Raw genomic sequence first — 17,707 nt, 5'->3', positions numbered from 1 at the left:
TCAAACAAATAGGATTTCCCTTCTATCCTGCAATTCCTTCAGGGACCCCCAAGTAAAACTCAAAATGTCACATATAGAATTCTTTTTTTTTTTTTTTATTCGCTGGACTCCAGCCACGCTGGGTTATCAGTCCCAACAGTTTTTAATCTAGTTATTTCAATTGGCTATTTATTTCATTGATCTACATTTTACTGAGTGACTGTTATCATTCTGAAATAATTACCAGTTTCTTAATCAGTAGAGTTCTATCAAAAACAAATACAGACACACACAAACCATAGGCTGCTACACAGTGAGTTATGATTGTGATGTAAAATTAGCATAGCCATGCTTATATCTGCACGCACAGTTACCTCATCAAAATCTCAAAGCTACAAGATAATGCTTGATTAATTAAAGACATATGGATAAATAAACATTACTTTTGATAGAATAATGTAAATACTAAGCAGTTAAGGAAGTTCGAGAAATATTAAAAATATAGTGGAGTATATAATTGCATCTTGCTGGGAATCAAAAAAAAAAAAAAAAAAAAGGAGTTTTGATGCAGATGGAATTTAGAGTGACCTCAGACAGTTTCTTTGAACTGTAAATTGTTAAAGATCTCACATCTGTTTTCTGTATGAGAATTTGTTAGAGAAGTTATCAACATGAATATTAACAGTAATATTTCGTGTTTGGATATGGCTTCACGAGAACAAACAAATCATTTAATTATTAGATGAAAGTGGAATCTATTTTCTCACAAAATAGACAGAATGAAGCCAAAGATGATGTAATGTTTGGATTCAGAGTTCTTCAGCCTGCAGATATTTGGTTTAATTAAGTTGAACAGGATAATGGTGATTAAGGTTAACTCTGGGAGGACACAAACAGATGGCAGAGAGATTACACAGACTTTTCTTCTTTCCTCACTGTAGACAAGCTGAAAAAACAGGTAGCTTTTCATCTCAGGAGCTAACCTTTGGTATAAGAGGAAATTATGTAGAAATGCCACTAGAAATGATAGTCAAATACCCACAAAACCACTCCTGATTTTTTGGAGAGAAATGACATACTGAATAAAGTTCTAGAAAATAAACACAAGAGGGTCACAGCTAGAATGCCTTTGATCTTCAGTCTGTTTTAGCAAGGTTAACTCAGGGTTAAACGACCTTTCATATGGTTATCCCCCTTCCAGAATAACATTTGGATTTCATTGATTAACAAGTACAGAAATGTTATAAGTCATCTATAATAGCAGGATGTAAAATGCTCATTAATTTCTGTCCAGTCAACTTATCCCGGGAGGAAGAGGACCTTCTGAAATAGATTTGCCACTTCCCACAGCAAGTTTGCTGTACTCTTTTTATCAATGTTACTGAATACACAGACCAACACCATGCTCTTTGGAATCTGTCATAGAAATAGTTTTATGAAAAAGTGCAACTATGAGCAAATTTGAGAGTAAAAAGTACAAACCTTTTGCTTACACACCCACATGTATGCATAAAGGGAAGATGGTAAAATTAATGTCAGAAAGCTGATTTCAGCTGTATTTCCAGAAATGCAATTGAAAAGGCATGAAATGTAGTTGATTAAATTGTCAAGTGTCTGACTGATAGAGTACTTTATTCACCCAGCTGTGATGATCTGAGTTCAGAATATAGAGGGATATATTCAAATTATCTGACCACTGATTCTGCCGATATGCTAAGTAGAGAAGGTAATTAATTAAGAAAAACCTTAACTTATCCACGGATAGAATTCAAAAAAATTCCATCACAAGACTTTATCAACAAGATCCTGGAATTGGGGCAAGATACATGGTTTAACTGCCAGGTGAGCTCTGGCTGATTAGGCCTATAGTCAAATGCGTTTCCCTTATGGCCATTTCCTCTTTTATTCAACATAACCATGACAACATTTTGTGCGTTCTTCCTTTTAGGACAATAGAAAATAAGGTATTAAGGTGAATTTAGCTGTTATTTCTAACCAGTAGAGGAATCTTGCTGAGGCCTCTTCATTGGCACAGCTATCTACAGTTTGTAGATGCATGCATATAGTGCAATGGGAAGTTAAAGAAACATTTCAATCACACCCTCCTTTGGAATTTTTCAATGTTTATAAACTATTAAAAGATATTTTCTACATTCTGCGAAACCATTTCAATACCCCCCCCCCCCACACACACACACAGTAACATTCAAAATGGTTTTGAAAAATGTAAACAAACGGGTACAGGCAGACGTATCTGTGTGTGTGTGTGTGTGTGTGTGTGTGTGTGTGTGTGGTACCATGGATAAGTGTCTTCTCATAGCCTTATGACTAATTTCAGACACACAGCATGGAATGGCAAAAATTGGCTTGTCAAATGAAAATACCTTGTGGTGTTTCACTCCACAGCAACTTTCTCCCTTTACATCCAGGTTGACTATTTTGTCCACTGGGTAGATAAACTCGTACCAAGCAATGTACTGGAGAGAGGGTGGTCAGTATAACTGATTAAAACCCTTTAAAGCAATACCACAACATGGATGCAGTGCAGCGAGTGACCAGAGGCTCCTATCAATGGTCATGCGGGGGTACTGCCTTGAAGAAGAACTTCAGTTCAACAAATTAAACCTTGTACATTTTTTTTTTTAAGCCTGGTACTTATTTTATTGGTTTCTTTTGCTGAAGTTCAAATATTATGGGGGACAAACACAGATATACGACAGGCTTCTTTTAGTTTATGTCTACCAAATCCACTCACAAGGCTTTGTTCAGCCTAGGGCTATAATAGAAGACACTTGCCCAAGGTGCCATGCAATGGGATGGAACCTGGAACTTCTTACTGCACAGCCATTCCTGCATGTATACACGAGAAAGGCTCAAATGCCAACACTTTGTTAAACAGTGATTTTCTGCAGGCGTTCATTTATGAAAACAAAATCTAGTTCCTTTGACCTTGCAGTTATAGTTAAATCGTGTTCCATTAAGGAGATCCAATAAAGCTGAAACATGCTCAGAGTTGTCATTACACTGATAAACATCAAACTCACTCCCAGCAATTTTAAGAGGAGGAGGATGGGTCAATGCCATCAACATAGGTACTTGACTGATACTTGGATTTCATCAACTGGTAAAGGGAATGAAAAGCAGGATTTGAACTCAGAACATAAATAGCTAGAAAAGATACTACAAAGCAATTTTTCTGATGCTCTAATGATTCTGCCAGCTCATTACCTTATATTTAATTAAAACTGAGATTGTCTCCCTTGTCCCCACTTTTTTTTTCACTAAAAATAATGTTGATAGTTGTTCCTCACCAAAGGTATAATTTTAATTAAAATATCCAGTTTTACTAGATAAAGTGTGCTAATTAGCACCCACTTTACTGTTACAGTTTTCATACATCAGTTCTCTCCCTAGCTATTTTTCTTCCCCTGTCATTCTACCAATTAAGATGTTTGTTCCTCCTGTCTTAAGATGTCAATGCCTCTACCAACCACAAAGTTGTTGACAAACAATCATGTCAAATAAAATAAACTTTAATGATTCACTAATAAATACAAGGCTGACCTCACCCTCTCCCCCCTGAAGGTCAGCCTTCCAGGATACAACTACTACTTCCTGTCATGTATATGAAGATTAGAAAACTAATTGGAGAATGGTACTCAGCATAAAACCTTAATATGACAGCTTTTTTTTCTAAGTAGAGATACTAAGAGCACACACATAAGTGTTTAGAAGAGTCCATTGCATGCAAAGTAGAACTATCACGCACGGCATAATGAGAACTGCCTTGTAATATCTATAGAATTCTTTCATTTTTACTGTTATCACCAGAAAGTACCACACTTGATTTTAACCCTTTTGATGCCAACCTGGCTGAAACCACCTCTGGCTCTGTAGTACAAGTGTCTTGTTTTCATCAGTTTTGAATTAAAATCTTCCAACAAACCTTTGTCACAATTTATGTTCCTAACATAAGCTTAAGTTATTTTACTAAATTCTTTGTTATATTCAAAATTAATTGAAAGAAACACAGACCATCTCAAAATAAATATGGTTAAATAATCTAGGGCAGTGGTTTTCAACTGGGGTCTGTATGACCCTTGGAGGTCCATATAAGATTTTGTTGTTAAGGTTTATATGCAATAAATTAGTTATACTTCTACACTATACAAAATATTAAAATTTTTTTTAATACAATTCCTAATAACAAATAAAAATATAGGATTTTTTTAATGTCCATGGAAGGGCTATGGTGCAGTAGAGTAAAACAGAAACCATTGATCTAGAGAATATCTTTTGGACAGTCTTTAGAACAAGCTTTGCCAAACATTCGCAAGATGGTGAAACTTAAATGACATTAACCTTGCCTCATATAAAAGTAAATTGTAACGCCAATGAAGGAACAGCTATGTAGTTACCTGACATGCTAGAGATAGCAGCAAAATCGGTTTTAAAAGACGTAACTAAGCTAATCCCCTAGCTTTACAGTTGTAGAAAATATATATTAAAGAGAAGTTTGACAGTTCTGTGTTTTCAATAAAAAAGCTAAAGTGTGCCTAAATGTAAAGAGTTCCAGTTGCAAGCAAGACATTTTGTAAGGTTATAGTAGGGTACTGTAAATGTCACTACAAACCACAGCAACAATAAACCAACAAGAGAGCTTTTAAATCCACTTGGTAAAAATAAGCATTGATTGACCCTCAAATCACCTTAGAATTTGGGGGGGGGGAAAGAAGAAAAGAATGACACTGAATAATGTAATCCAAGATACACTATGACAATAAAAGACAAGTGACAAGTCAGTGATCGCTGATGTCTGCTCAATCAGGGATGATCTGCAGGTAAATAAGCACTTGCTTCTGATAGCGATTTATAGCTAATATGGAATGTCTCAATATCTTTCCCAAGAACAAATCACAGACAAAAATATCTGATCTAACACTGATACCTAAAAAAAACTTGGTTAGCTGCGAGTTAAAGGAATAGATTAGAACTCTAAGAGCTGTATTGTTTGACAACGGTAAATAGGAAAGAAAAGTATTAGAAAGGACCACATTAGCATAGTTAATTCCTTAAGCCAGAAAGACTGATGCAAATATTCCATTAAGCTTTTTTGATTTGTCAAAATCGCTCGCTTAAAAAAAAAATAGTTTTAATACTGAATTATGGTATCAAGGAATTATGGTTAGTCATTTTAGCTTTCAGCTTTCTTTTTGGCAATAAAAAGAAAGCAGAGCAAGATAATGTATTCAACATCAAATGTTAAAATATTACAAATAAATTCAATGTAACTAAACATGAACACTCAAAATGGCTTTTCTTTAAAGGCAAAATATTTAAAGTATCATACAGACAAGAAAGTAATAGCTCAAATGCAGTATAGCCATGGAAACAGCAGAAAGATTGGGTGTTTTTCTGTCATATAAAGGTAAAATACCCCAATCTTTCTGCTGTTTTCATGGCTATACCGTGTTTGAAATATTGCTTTGTATATGATACACATTTGACGCTTCCAAAAACCAAAAAAGTTAATGGTTTCAAATTTTGGCACATGGACAGCACGTTTGGGGGAGGGGCTGAGTTCATTAAATCGACCCCAGCGTTCAACTGGCACTTACTTTATCGACTCCAAAAGAATGAAGGCAAAGTTGACCCCGGCGGAATTTGAACCCAGACCGTAAAGATAGATGAAATGCTGCTGCTAAGCATTTTGCCCAGGATGTTAATGGTTCTGCCATTTTGTACATTTGGCATTTAAGTTAATATGAAAGTATGAGATGGCCAATATACTTTGTAGTTTTTAATTCCTGTTTCCAAGATTAAATTTCACCCAAGACAAATTTAGTCTTTCGTAGCTCTATCATAAAAAAATAAATAAATAAATAAATACAAAGATGCTAGGATCATGCATATAGATTAATTATGATCCATATTCTAAAAGGAAATGATAATCTTGTACAACACGAAATATTTAGTATTCTAAATGCAAAGATACAAACAACGTCATTAAAATATTTCCGCTACCATCTTTTACAGGTAACTTGATAGCTTGAGAACAACCAGTAGGATAACCCCCACAAATTAACATACCCTGAGATGAGAGAAGATTTCAATGAATGAGAATCCTAAATGTTAATATGCCACAGGTAGAACAAGAAAAACAACCAAGACTAACATTTGCAAAAGTTGTAAGAAATCTAGAAGATTCTGGTTTACTTGAATCAGATATTAGTAATACAAGAGTTATACACACACAAACAAAAGGTCAACTGTACCCTATCGATAACAATCTCTGTATAGCAAAGAAGTCAAGCCTACCTAATGTAGGTGGTAGCCCTGGGTCAACCCTGATCCTATAATCAAATCATTCAAGCTGTGATCAGACCCCCTCCCCTATAGTGTATTTTGGACTACATATGTAACATATTCGTCTTTGTTTTTACGTGAGGGTGTAAGGGTGGCTGGTATTTTAGTCAGGTTGAGCAATTACAGAGAATTCCTTGTTTACCTTAAGCATATCAATTTGAAGAAAGCAATTAAAGACAATATTTACCAGATGTGTATTGAGAAAGGTTTCTAATAAACGAAATGGAGCAACTGACATGCTGCCGGAGGTAACCTCAAAAGTTCTATAAGATATTTGAAAGTATGAAGGTATGTAACTATATGTTCCATCTACAATAAAATGCCCGATTGTTTGATCATCATTTTCTCTTGCTTTCAAATTTTTCAAATGATAGGACTTTTTTTTATAGTTTAGGTCAACCTGTGAGTCCTGGTTTTTTTTCAGTCTTTCTTCCAAAGATCAGAGATTTTGGAGTGAATGTGCTAAAAATCCAAGAGGTAATATTAAAACAGGTGATGAATTACACTGCCCTTGAAGAAACAGTCCATCAAACTTGGTTTCTCCAGTTTCCAGCCAAATTTCATTCAAAGCTCTATTCAACCCAAAGCCATGCTAGTAGACTGTACAGTAGAATCAAACTAAAATCCACAGGGTTGCAAAATAAACTAGGGCATCCAGCTGTAGAAACCATGCCGAAACAGACAATTGGAGTATGGACAGCTCCCTAGCTGGCCGGCCCCAGTCAAACCATCCAACCCATGCCAGTATGGAAAACAATGATGATGATGTGACTGAAACACTAAACTATCTCTTTTGTTAACCCTTTACCATTTAAAGTGGCCCTATCTGGCCCAAATATTCTGTTTCATGCGTCTCACCTTACCCTATAATGTCATTCTAAAAATGAACGGATCAGATTATTGAAATCTTGATGCTACAAGACAATAACAATAAGTATTACTTTTGACAGAGTAGTTTGGATGCTAAAGGCTTAAACCAACAAATTTGAAAGACATAATGAAACACAAGTCGGAAACAGATTCTACTCTTTGAAAATAAAACAAAACAAAAAATTAAAATCTAGAATTTCAGGACACTGACGATGACAGAAACAATTAGTCCATCGTTGGGCGAGTTCAATTACACAGAGAGGTGAATAACCTATTAGGCCCCTTGTCTTCATCTCAGGCAAAACGCAAGGGTTTTAAGCATTGGTTTCCTTACTCTTCAATTGAAATTATAGAACAAATGAACGAATGTGCCAAAGGAAAAATTCTGGTAAAATTCTTTGGTTGAACAGTTTCTTTGGAATACATCAACTGACTGTACAAGTCTTTCTTATTCAGTTTCCACATTCACAAGGTGACAGTAATAAAATAAAAAATATGAATAATGTCATAGCAAAAACTCTCCAATCATAAACCCATTTGTAGAATACATTATTACATTAAAAAATACCCTTTTTAATATTTAAAATTTAAAAAAATTTAAAAAAGGGGGAGGTGAAGTGCATGTGGAAAGGATATGAAGGTCATTAATTGAAATTGGAGAAAGAAAAAAAATCAAATGTAAAGTGCTTAGAACCAGTGGAAGCCATTTGTAAGAATTGTTAACTTCCTGTTGAAAATAATTATAATTATACACTCAAGAGTTAGGACAGAAAGGCAAGATCATCGTAAATAACATTAACTGGAAGGTTCTTGCATCCTTAATACATCAGTGAAAACCAAGAAGGATTATAAATCGTTTTTCCTTATTTTATTCCAAAATCATCACCATTTATCTCCATAATTGTTTTCTTTCGATCTTGTTTTGCCAAATACACAGGGATCTACGACAATGAATTCAACCATTCTGAAGTAAATTACACAAATTACTTGGGCCAAATTCATCACACACACACACACACACATTTTATTAACTCTTCTGATATGAATGCACTTGAAACAGCCCTTGGTTCAACAATACAAATACTGTTTTAAAGCAATATAAATCAAAACCTCTCATTAAAATTTATATTCAAAACATCAGCTTAATAACAAAATTATTTTGCTAAGTTCTTTCATTATTTTCAAAATATGGTAACAAAAGGTTTAAAGAACTTAAAGCTGTACAAACAGTACAGGACTTGATCTGAGGTCATGTGTTGAAATGGACAATTTCATCTTTGCAAGTCATGATAGCTATTTATTGAAAAGGCACATACACATACCATTATATTCAATTTTGTTTCAGTTTGTGATGATAAACACTTTTGTCGTGTTTCTGACCCACTCAGAAGTGGACATGTACAAGACTGGTTAATTATACATTAGAAAATACAACAAAAGTGTGTATAAAGAGGTGTGGGTATGTGGTAAATTATTATAACTACCATAATATAATGGTATAAAAAAAAATTGAAATAGAAATATAGTTTGATTCCCTGGGAAAAAGAAAATGAAACCCTCGATAATGGAGTAGAAAGGGATACATTTTAAGGAGATTTATCTAGTGTGTAGATGTTGTACAGAGGAAAAGTTCACAGGATGTTAATGGGTTCACCTGCCATGAAGAGTGGGAAATAATGTGTCAGGCTCTTCCCACTCCGCACAATAATGAAACATCAGTAGTTTACCAATTCCTTTGGATTAATTTTTACTGATGTAGGCCCTTGCAAGTTTCCTCGGATTTCAAGAACAACAGCTTCTGTGGCATAGGTTGAGGATTCGAAAGGATTCAGTGAACCAAAAGACTGTGTGAAGCCCCAATGTCTGCTTTGGCGTGGCTTCTGTGGGTGGAGGCCCTTTTAGATGCCAACCACTTTACTGTTCATTTAACAATCATTTCCCCCCACGCCTGATTGGGTTGGATCAGCAGTTATTTGAAATAGGATTTTATGGATCACTGCTCTTATGTATGTGTTCGCCCAAAGTGTATATTTTATTTATATGCTAATATAAATATATCCTTACTATGCAAATACAAATATCTAGCAAATTTATATGCAAATACACATTGTTGCTGACAATTTGTGTAATATCTCAAGGTTATTTTCATTTATCAGAAAAAAAAAAAAAAACCTAAAAGAGAAAAAAATGGGCAGCTGCTTAAAGTGTTTAACCGATTCTGAAGCATTCTTAAATTCCTTCTCCTCTACTAACTGTTCCAAACTCTGATGTGATGGTATAATGTTAGACCATTAACATAGGAAGGGGAAGTTCCAGTAAATCTGATTGTCTAGAAATAGTTTTTTGTTTTTCAAATAGTCAGGAAGTTTTCAAGAAAGTAAAGAATATTTCCAAGAGTCGTAATGTCTACAGTGGAATAGAAATTTAAGAATCAGCAGATGGACTTTGTAAACAATTCCAAACTTCTAATAATAGAAGCTCTCCAACAAGAATGTTAGATTTAAATGGTATTTATATACTCAGGTGCACACTTCTGCCTGTTTGCATACAAGTGCACAAATGCAAGCATTTATGTGTACGTCTATGCATGTGTTCATCCATCATGAAAAATGTGATGCGAGAAATGGACAGTGAAGAGTGGACGGAGAGAAAGAAAGAAAAAAAAATCAATAGAGAACCAGACAAAGCATTTTGTGGCTGTGTGGCAGGAAGCTTGCTTCCCAACCACATGGTTCTAGGTTCAGTCCCACTGTGCAGCACCTTGGGCAAGTGTCTTCTGCTATAGCCTTGGGCCAGCCAAAGCCTTGTGAGTGGATTTGTAAGATGGAAACTGAAAGAAGCCTGATGTATGAGCCTGGTGTAGCCATCTGGTTCACCAGTCCTCAGTCAAATCGTCCAACCCATGCTAGCATGGAAAGCGGACGTTAAACGATGATGATGATATATATATCTGTGTTTGTTCCCCCCACTGGAACATTGCCAGTCACTGTATATAAAGAAATGCATATAAAAAAATCTTGCTGTATTTTTATGATTAAATATATTAGGAATTGCATTAAAACAAATTGTTAAACTATTTTGTGTCTTGTACAAGTATATAACCAGTTTATTGCACATAAATTTTAACAATAAAATCTTATAATGGGCTCCGGTTGAGAACCACTACTTTTAATGATGATAAAATGTACGACAAACCAATCAGACACAAGAGATCAATATATCTGATTTTGCAATTGAAAGCAGTACATCAGCATAAGGACAGCCCAATGACTGAAAGCAGTATTTAAAAGAAATAACCAAAACATAAAAAGTGGATGACACACCGATGACAAAGATATGGATATACAATTATTGTTGTTAGAGCATTTGATAAAAGCTACAGTCTGTCTTGTCTGTCATCAAACTCCGAACAAAATGAAAGGGAAGCTTTAAATGTAGAGTCTAAAGGCCTTGTATGCTGACAGATGACAGATTTTTACATAAAGTTTTAATGGCTGATCATTATCAGAGTCGAGTTGAGAGATGCATGACATTAAAGAAATAGCATTACTGGAATTTTGTGATGAAGATAAACTGATGTGTAGTTGGTTTCAAATGGAGCCAAATTTAATTGCATACCATGCCAATGAAGTAAAATAATCAGACTGATAATATTTCTTTAAAAAAAAAAAGAAAAAGAGAAATGAAAAAAAATTCACCCAGCATTGATTGGTAAGGTCATGGGAAGTGAAGACACAACATTTCTGCAAAATAAAGAAGACCATCGTACACACACGAGTGTGTGTATGTTTACATATGCACCTGCAAAAGTAGCTTGCAATGATTCTACTGTCATTTCTCCTATTAACAGCTCATCCATTCACTGAGTGTCTTCAAAGAAATAAAGAGATTCTTACTTGAAAAGCAGTTGAGGATGAGCAACAGGAAAGGTACCCAGTAGTAAAACAAGGCCTCAGTAATATAAAAGCCTAACCCATGCTAGCACAGAAGAACATATAAAACTACTGGATTTATTACAATAACTTTTTTATATTTATTTTCCATAGCAAGTTGATCTTTAGAATGTAATGAAAGGTTCTTTCACAAATGATGAAAAATGTTTTATTTTACATATGAACATTTTAAAAGTAGATCGTTGCCAGTGCCGATGGACTGGCCCCTGTGCAGGTGACACGTAAAATACACCATTTCGAATGTGGCCGTTGACCGTTACCAACGTCGCCTCCCTGGCACGTGAAAAGACATTCAAGTGAGATTGTTGCCAGTGCCGCTGGACTGGCTCCTGTGCAGGTGGCATGTAAAATACACAATTTCGAGCGTGGCCGTCGCCAGTACCGCCTGACTGGCCCTCGTGCCAGTGGCACATAAAAGCACCCACTACACTCTCAGAGTGGTTGGCGTTAGGAAGGGCATCCAGCTGTAGAAACTCTGCCAAATCAGATTGGATCCTGGTGTCGCCTCCTGGTCCACCAGTCCTCAGTCAAATCGTCCAACCCATGCTAGCATGGAACGCGGACGTTAAACGACGATGATGATTTTAAAAATAGGCAGTTTTCATAAAATAATTGAAACCAAGTGATTTCAGGCCAGCGATTGTATCAAACAATCAGCAGAAAGTGACAAAACAAATGTATTTATTTTCAAACAGATTAAGTCGGATAAAGGCCAGAGATGTTTAGGATAGCCAGATTAGAAGATATTAGACAAAAACTAATACAAAAACAAAATAATTATGTAACACACCATAGGAGCTCTAAGTTAATTTTAAATGCTTAGCTATTAGTGTAATTTAAACCCTAAAATTATGTAAACTTATTTGCTTCGTGCTGTGTTAAGACTTCCATCCCTACTGCACACATACCAACAGATTAATTTTCAATGAATGAATGAATGAATAAATAAATAAATAAATATATTATATACACAGATTTATACAAACATGACTAGAGTTTGTAAGGCCTTGCCTTACTCCAGAGCTGAACTAGAGTCTCCTATATTGAAATCATGATCCTTTGACCCGAGATCCATATGCTCACTTTCTCATGTTTTTCTTATACAAAATTAATTAGCTTTTAAAGGTAACTAAGGGAGAGGACATTGAGGAAATTGCAAAAAATAAGATACAATTTTAAAAAAATTAAGCAGCCAAACAAGGAACTCACTGGAATGATAATGTCATTGCCATACCAAAGTAATTTAAGATGAACAGGATGCTTTATTTTATGTAGATTACTATGTCACTGTGCTGTGTTCAAATAAAGTCCGGATAACTTCAGTTTTATATCTCCACCCAACAAATCCAAAATAAAAGCAGACAAAATTATAAAGAGTACAACACAAAATGTACTGTGACCATAAATACATATTTATGCCAACTGGAGCATAGACATTCTAAATTATAAAAGTTGGCTTAGTTACTCTGAACTTTACTGTCAGTAAAACAGTTGGTTGCCTGAGAGAGCTCAACAGTTACTATTTTATGGCCCAAAACACTATTTGAATTGGGGTTACAAGTAGCTCTGGACTCAGTGCCAATTGCAGTAACTTGCATTACTGAAGAGTTAATGAAAAGAGAAAAAATTGCATCCATAAAGCTCTCTTTGTTATGATATTGCACAATTTTAAAAAGTTTGTAATCAATTGTATAGAACATACCAATTTGGTACACCCCCAACTTTTCATTCTTCACAGCTCTCTTCTTTACAGCAAGGCCTACGGCTGTCCTCTAGGAAACACTGGTCTGGTGTATTTCTTACAATAATCTTTACTAAAAACCAAAATGTCTCAGAAGAATATTTGCTGTTGTTCTACTGAATAAATAGCTAACTTGCAGAGTTGCTCTGGTGTCATAGTGTTAGCAAAGTATTCAAAGATAATTATAATTTTATAATTCAAAGTTAACAAACAAGACTAAAAAACAAAAAGGTCCAAGAGTCAACATTTAACTGGTAAGATGAAAAATGTTCTAATTTTGTTACAAGGCCAGTAATTCCGAAGGGGAGGGGAGCCAATTACATCAACCTCAGTGTTTGACTGGTACTCAATTTTATCAATTCTGAAAAGATGAAAGGCAAAGTCAACCTTGGTGGCATTTGAGCACAAAATACAAAGAGCCAGAAGAAATGCTAAGTATTTTGCCAGGTGTAGTAACGATTAATAAGTATGTTGTGAGAAGGTGGAATGCTAACACACATCGCAACAAAAACATGATGGATTAGTAAAAAAGATGCCATAGTGTTGGCTTGTATAGTAAGTGTTACAATACTAACACAGTGAGTGCATAACTAACTACATTCTAATTATTGAAAGTGTAGAGAGAAGGAATGAAATGTGATAGGTTTTCTAATCAATGATCAAAAGCCCATTGCAAGGAATTCTTGAAATTGCACCAAGATAGTAAATTACAGTTTAGTTTCAGCCATAACCAGTTATAGAAGAAGGTTTTTAACCCTCTGCCAGTCCAAAATATTTTCATAACTATTCTAAACATCCATGATTATTTTCAGACTTTTGGTTAGCCCTTGTTTCATACCTTCTCAGTAATATAAAGCTTTCCTAAGTCCCAAGTGGTTTTTTAAAAAGATCTACAAATGTATATCATAGTATGGATACCGGGGAAATATTTCCTGCGTATCACATGCGATACACAGGACAGGTAATGGGTTAAGAGATTTAAATATTCAGTGACTGCAGAAGACCTGGTCAGCGAAAAATAATTAAAATTACAAGGTATTGGGATGAAAATTGAGAAATGATGCTCAAGTAATCATTTAAAATGTATTTTTAAATGCTTACAGAAGAGGAATATATAAAGAATGTTTTAGCAAAACTTCAACAATATTATGAAGGAAAGGAGATATCAATAAGATATCTAACATAAATCTAAAACAGTTTCAACCGACAACATATCTAAGAACTAAATGAAACTGAGAACAAAGGAACCACAATGTGGCTGGATTGATATTCTAGAGATAGTTGCAAACAGTCTATCTTTAAAAAAAAGAAGCTAAGGGGTTAATTTACCCTTTTTAACATGGTAAAGTATAATGAGGGAGATTTAGCTACTGTTCCTACAAGCAAGAGTCTATACAGGGATACTATTGTTGGTACAATAACTTATGGGTATATTAAGCTAGTTTTCATACAAAAATTTCTTACATAAATCCAAGACAAAAATTTACTAATGTATCTCGTCATCCATAAGATAAAATTATTTGGTTGGGAATTAAATTTAAGTAATATTGTTAATCAGACAGGTTGATATTCAAAGGATTGGCCACTGCAAAACTTGCAAGAATGAATATTGTTCATTTAACGTCCGCTTTCCATGCTAGCATGGGTTGGACGATTTGACTGAGGACTGGTGAAACCAGATGGCTACACCAGGCTCCAATCTGATTTGGCAGAGTTTCTACAGCTCGATGCCCTTCCTAACACCAACCACTCCGAGAGTGTAGTGGGTGCTTTTACGTGCCACCGGCACGAAGGCCAGTCAGGCGGTACTGGCAACAGCCATGCTCAAAATGGTGTATTTTATGTGCCACCCGCACAAGAGCCAGTCCAGGGGCACTGGCAACGATCTCGCTAGAGGGAAAGAAAAAAAAAACTGATAAAAGTGTGATTAAAGATAATAACAAATATATGCTTCAATAATTCCAACAAATTTTTTTTCCTTTAGAACTTTTCACTGAATTACAAAGTTACAGTTTGATCTACAGATCAATGATTGAACTATAAACAACACAGATTTCAAATGGTTTGTTAGATAAACAAACAGGATATAAAGTACACACAATCCGTACAATCATGAATTCAGATATTCAGGCAAATGTGCCAATGCAAGAGATAAACATTTTATGCAATAATTTTAACAAAAATATCATGGATATTATTGTGCCCGCCTTTGAAAATTGGCACACCTTTTGAATTCTGACCAATAACCATAGAAATTACTTTAGCTGCCAAATATGCCTAACATTGCTAAGGCTATTTCCAGAAACAAATTTCTATGAAAAGAATAAAATAAAAAAAACCTTGAAGCATTTAAGCTCACCATTCCTTCCTGCACAGTTTAATTATTCGGACACTATATCACAATGAAAGAAACAAACTATCTGAGAATCCATTATTTCAGTAAATAGTTTTAATAATAGCTTAGCATGGAAATAATTGATGAGTTCACCAGTTGCTAACTGGAACAACTGGAGAAATATGACCCACACCATAGAAATCATTTTAGCTACCAAATATAGCAAATAATTGTAATATAATATTAAAAGGAGGACAGGCTCAAGGACATGGACATTGAAACCAATATAAATCCTGATTGGAAATCAATACTGGACAAAAATTAGAGTTGAGAAACAACTGTGAAACAAACAAACTATAGGGAATATTTTCCCCACTCACACTTTTTGTTTGTTTTGCTTCTGTCACTGGAATAAATCAACAACGCAATAGAAGCTAATTTTAGATTTAGTAAACAAAATTGACTTGATAGGTGATAAAAGACTATGTAAGCAGTAGATAAGGACAACTATCGAACGATGACAAATGGACCGACATTCAAGTAGAAAACAGATGTTACTACACAAGTGCTAAAATCCATTGTAACTAGTAAGATACATCTGAGCGATGCATCTGTGTTGTGTTTAGGTTTAAGTCAGTCCTGATTGGGTAGAACTAAAATCGAAAGGCATTGCAGCCACGACCATCATGTCTTTTTTTTAGAGACACTGTGCAATGGTGTCTTTTAACCCTTACTCAAGATAGCAAGGTGTAACTTGGAGGAATTAAGCTGCTATTTTTAGGTGGTTGAATGATCACATGGAGACATCCATCTTGGCTTGGTCCCCCCCCCCTCTGTGTTGTTAGCAGTAAAGAAAAATCAAAATAAAACGTTTTTTTCTTTAGGGTGGGGGTAGGGTTTACAGTTCTATATTTAAGAGATAAGGAATTATTTACATTTGACAGATATTTGTCCTCATCTTGTTTGTTCGATTCCTGGCAGTGACCTGAATAATAAACATCGAAAAAATACCTTAGGAATGAGAACCCAGGTTCGAAATTTCCCCAAGACACCTGATGAAGGCTGGAGGGTATGTCAGCTGAAACATTGTGTTAAGAACAAACAAGATGAGGACATATATCTGCCAAATGTAAATAATGTAAGAAAAAGATTACATAAAATTTTCGACACAGAATGAGGATCATCATAATGTGTGTCTTCCATGGTGGCTGGCATGGTTTAGATGACTCAGACAAGCCAGAGGACTAGTTCAAGCCCCAGCGTCTAATTTGGCATGGTTTCTACAGCTAGATGCCTCCCCTAACATAAACCTCTTTACAGTGTGAACTGGGTGCTTTCTTTTTTCCATAGCATCAGCATTTGTGAAACACAAAAAACAAAAAAAAAAACTGAGTTTAACCCCAATTTATTTTGTTTCTCAAAAGGTCATATTGCTAAAAATGAAACATTGATAAAAATAAAAAAACTATATACAAAGTCATGAGATACATCAAGAAATCATTCAATTTCAATTAACTACTCTTATTTTGACATCCAGTTTTGCCTGATGTTGTTAATGCCTTTGATTTATCTACTCAACCACAACTGGCGACAAACACAAAAACTAGCTGCTGGGTAAGTATTTTTTTCGTTTTTAAAAAAAATAGCACCAGTAAACATGTTTGACTGGATCCAAGTCAAACGTGTTTGTCCTGTTAGTCATGTGACATTTCAGAAACAGTTGTGTTTCAGTTATTTTAAATTGTATTATTATAACAATATGCCACTAAGAGAAACCAGATGAAATTGAACTGACGAAGAGTACAGTATATACGATCACATGACTTGCAGTAAAATCTGCCTTGGATCGGACCTATGATCTTATAAACAGAAAAGGGCAAACATTAGACAACGTCATTCAAGAAGTACTGCTGTATTTTTTTTGTTGTTGGTTTCTCAGGACAATGGTTTGCTGGACTATGGCCATGTTTGAAGCAATGTCTTCAAGAGTTATAGACAATTGTAATGACACCGGTACTTAGACTGGTACTTCTTTCGTTGATCTTTATTGAATAGATAAAGCTTGCTTTTTAAAGTAAGGTGAAGACACCAGTTTCATACAAGGATGCCTTCCACTCACAATGCATTAGTCAACAGTAGAAGAGACTTGGTCAAATACTCTATTTCGGTGGTGGTAGGAGTGAGAAATCAAGAAGAGACCATTCCTCTCCATGCTATATCCAAAGGGGTTGAACCTGGCATTGAGGCCAGGTGAAATTTTACAGTGTTGTTCATACACTGATTATGCTGCTTTGAGACCCAGGTCAGCCCTTACTAAATAGATCCATAATCAAAAGCTCTCCATCAATAACCACCCTGTCCTACTGAGCATCTTAGACTATATTATTCAATAGTAATTTGAAGGATATTGAGCTGCCATTTCTAGCAAACTGACAGGCCATATAGAGCAGTCATATGCAACCT

The sequence above is a fragment of the Octopus bimaculoides genome, chromosome 24 (assembly GCF_046866305.1).
Source record: "Octopus bimaculoides isolate indiv1 chromosome 24, ASM4686630v1, whole genome shotgun sequence".
NCBI lineage: Eukaryota > Metazoa > Mollusca > Cephalopoda > Octopoda > Octopodidae > Octopus > Octopus bimaculoides.
The sequence above is the reverse complement of the archived record's forward strand: the minus strand, read 5'-3'. Positions refer to the sequence as shown.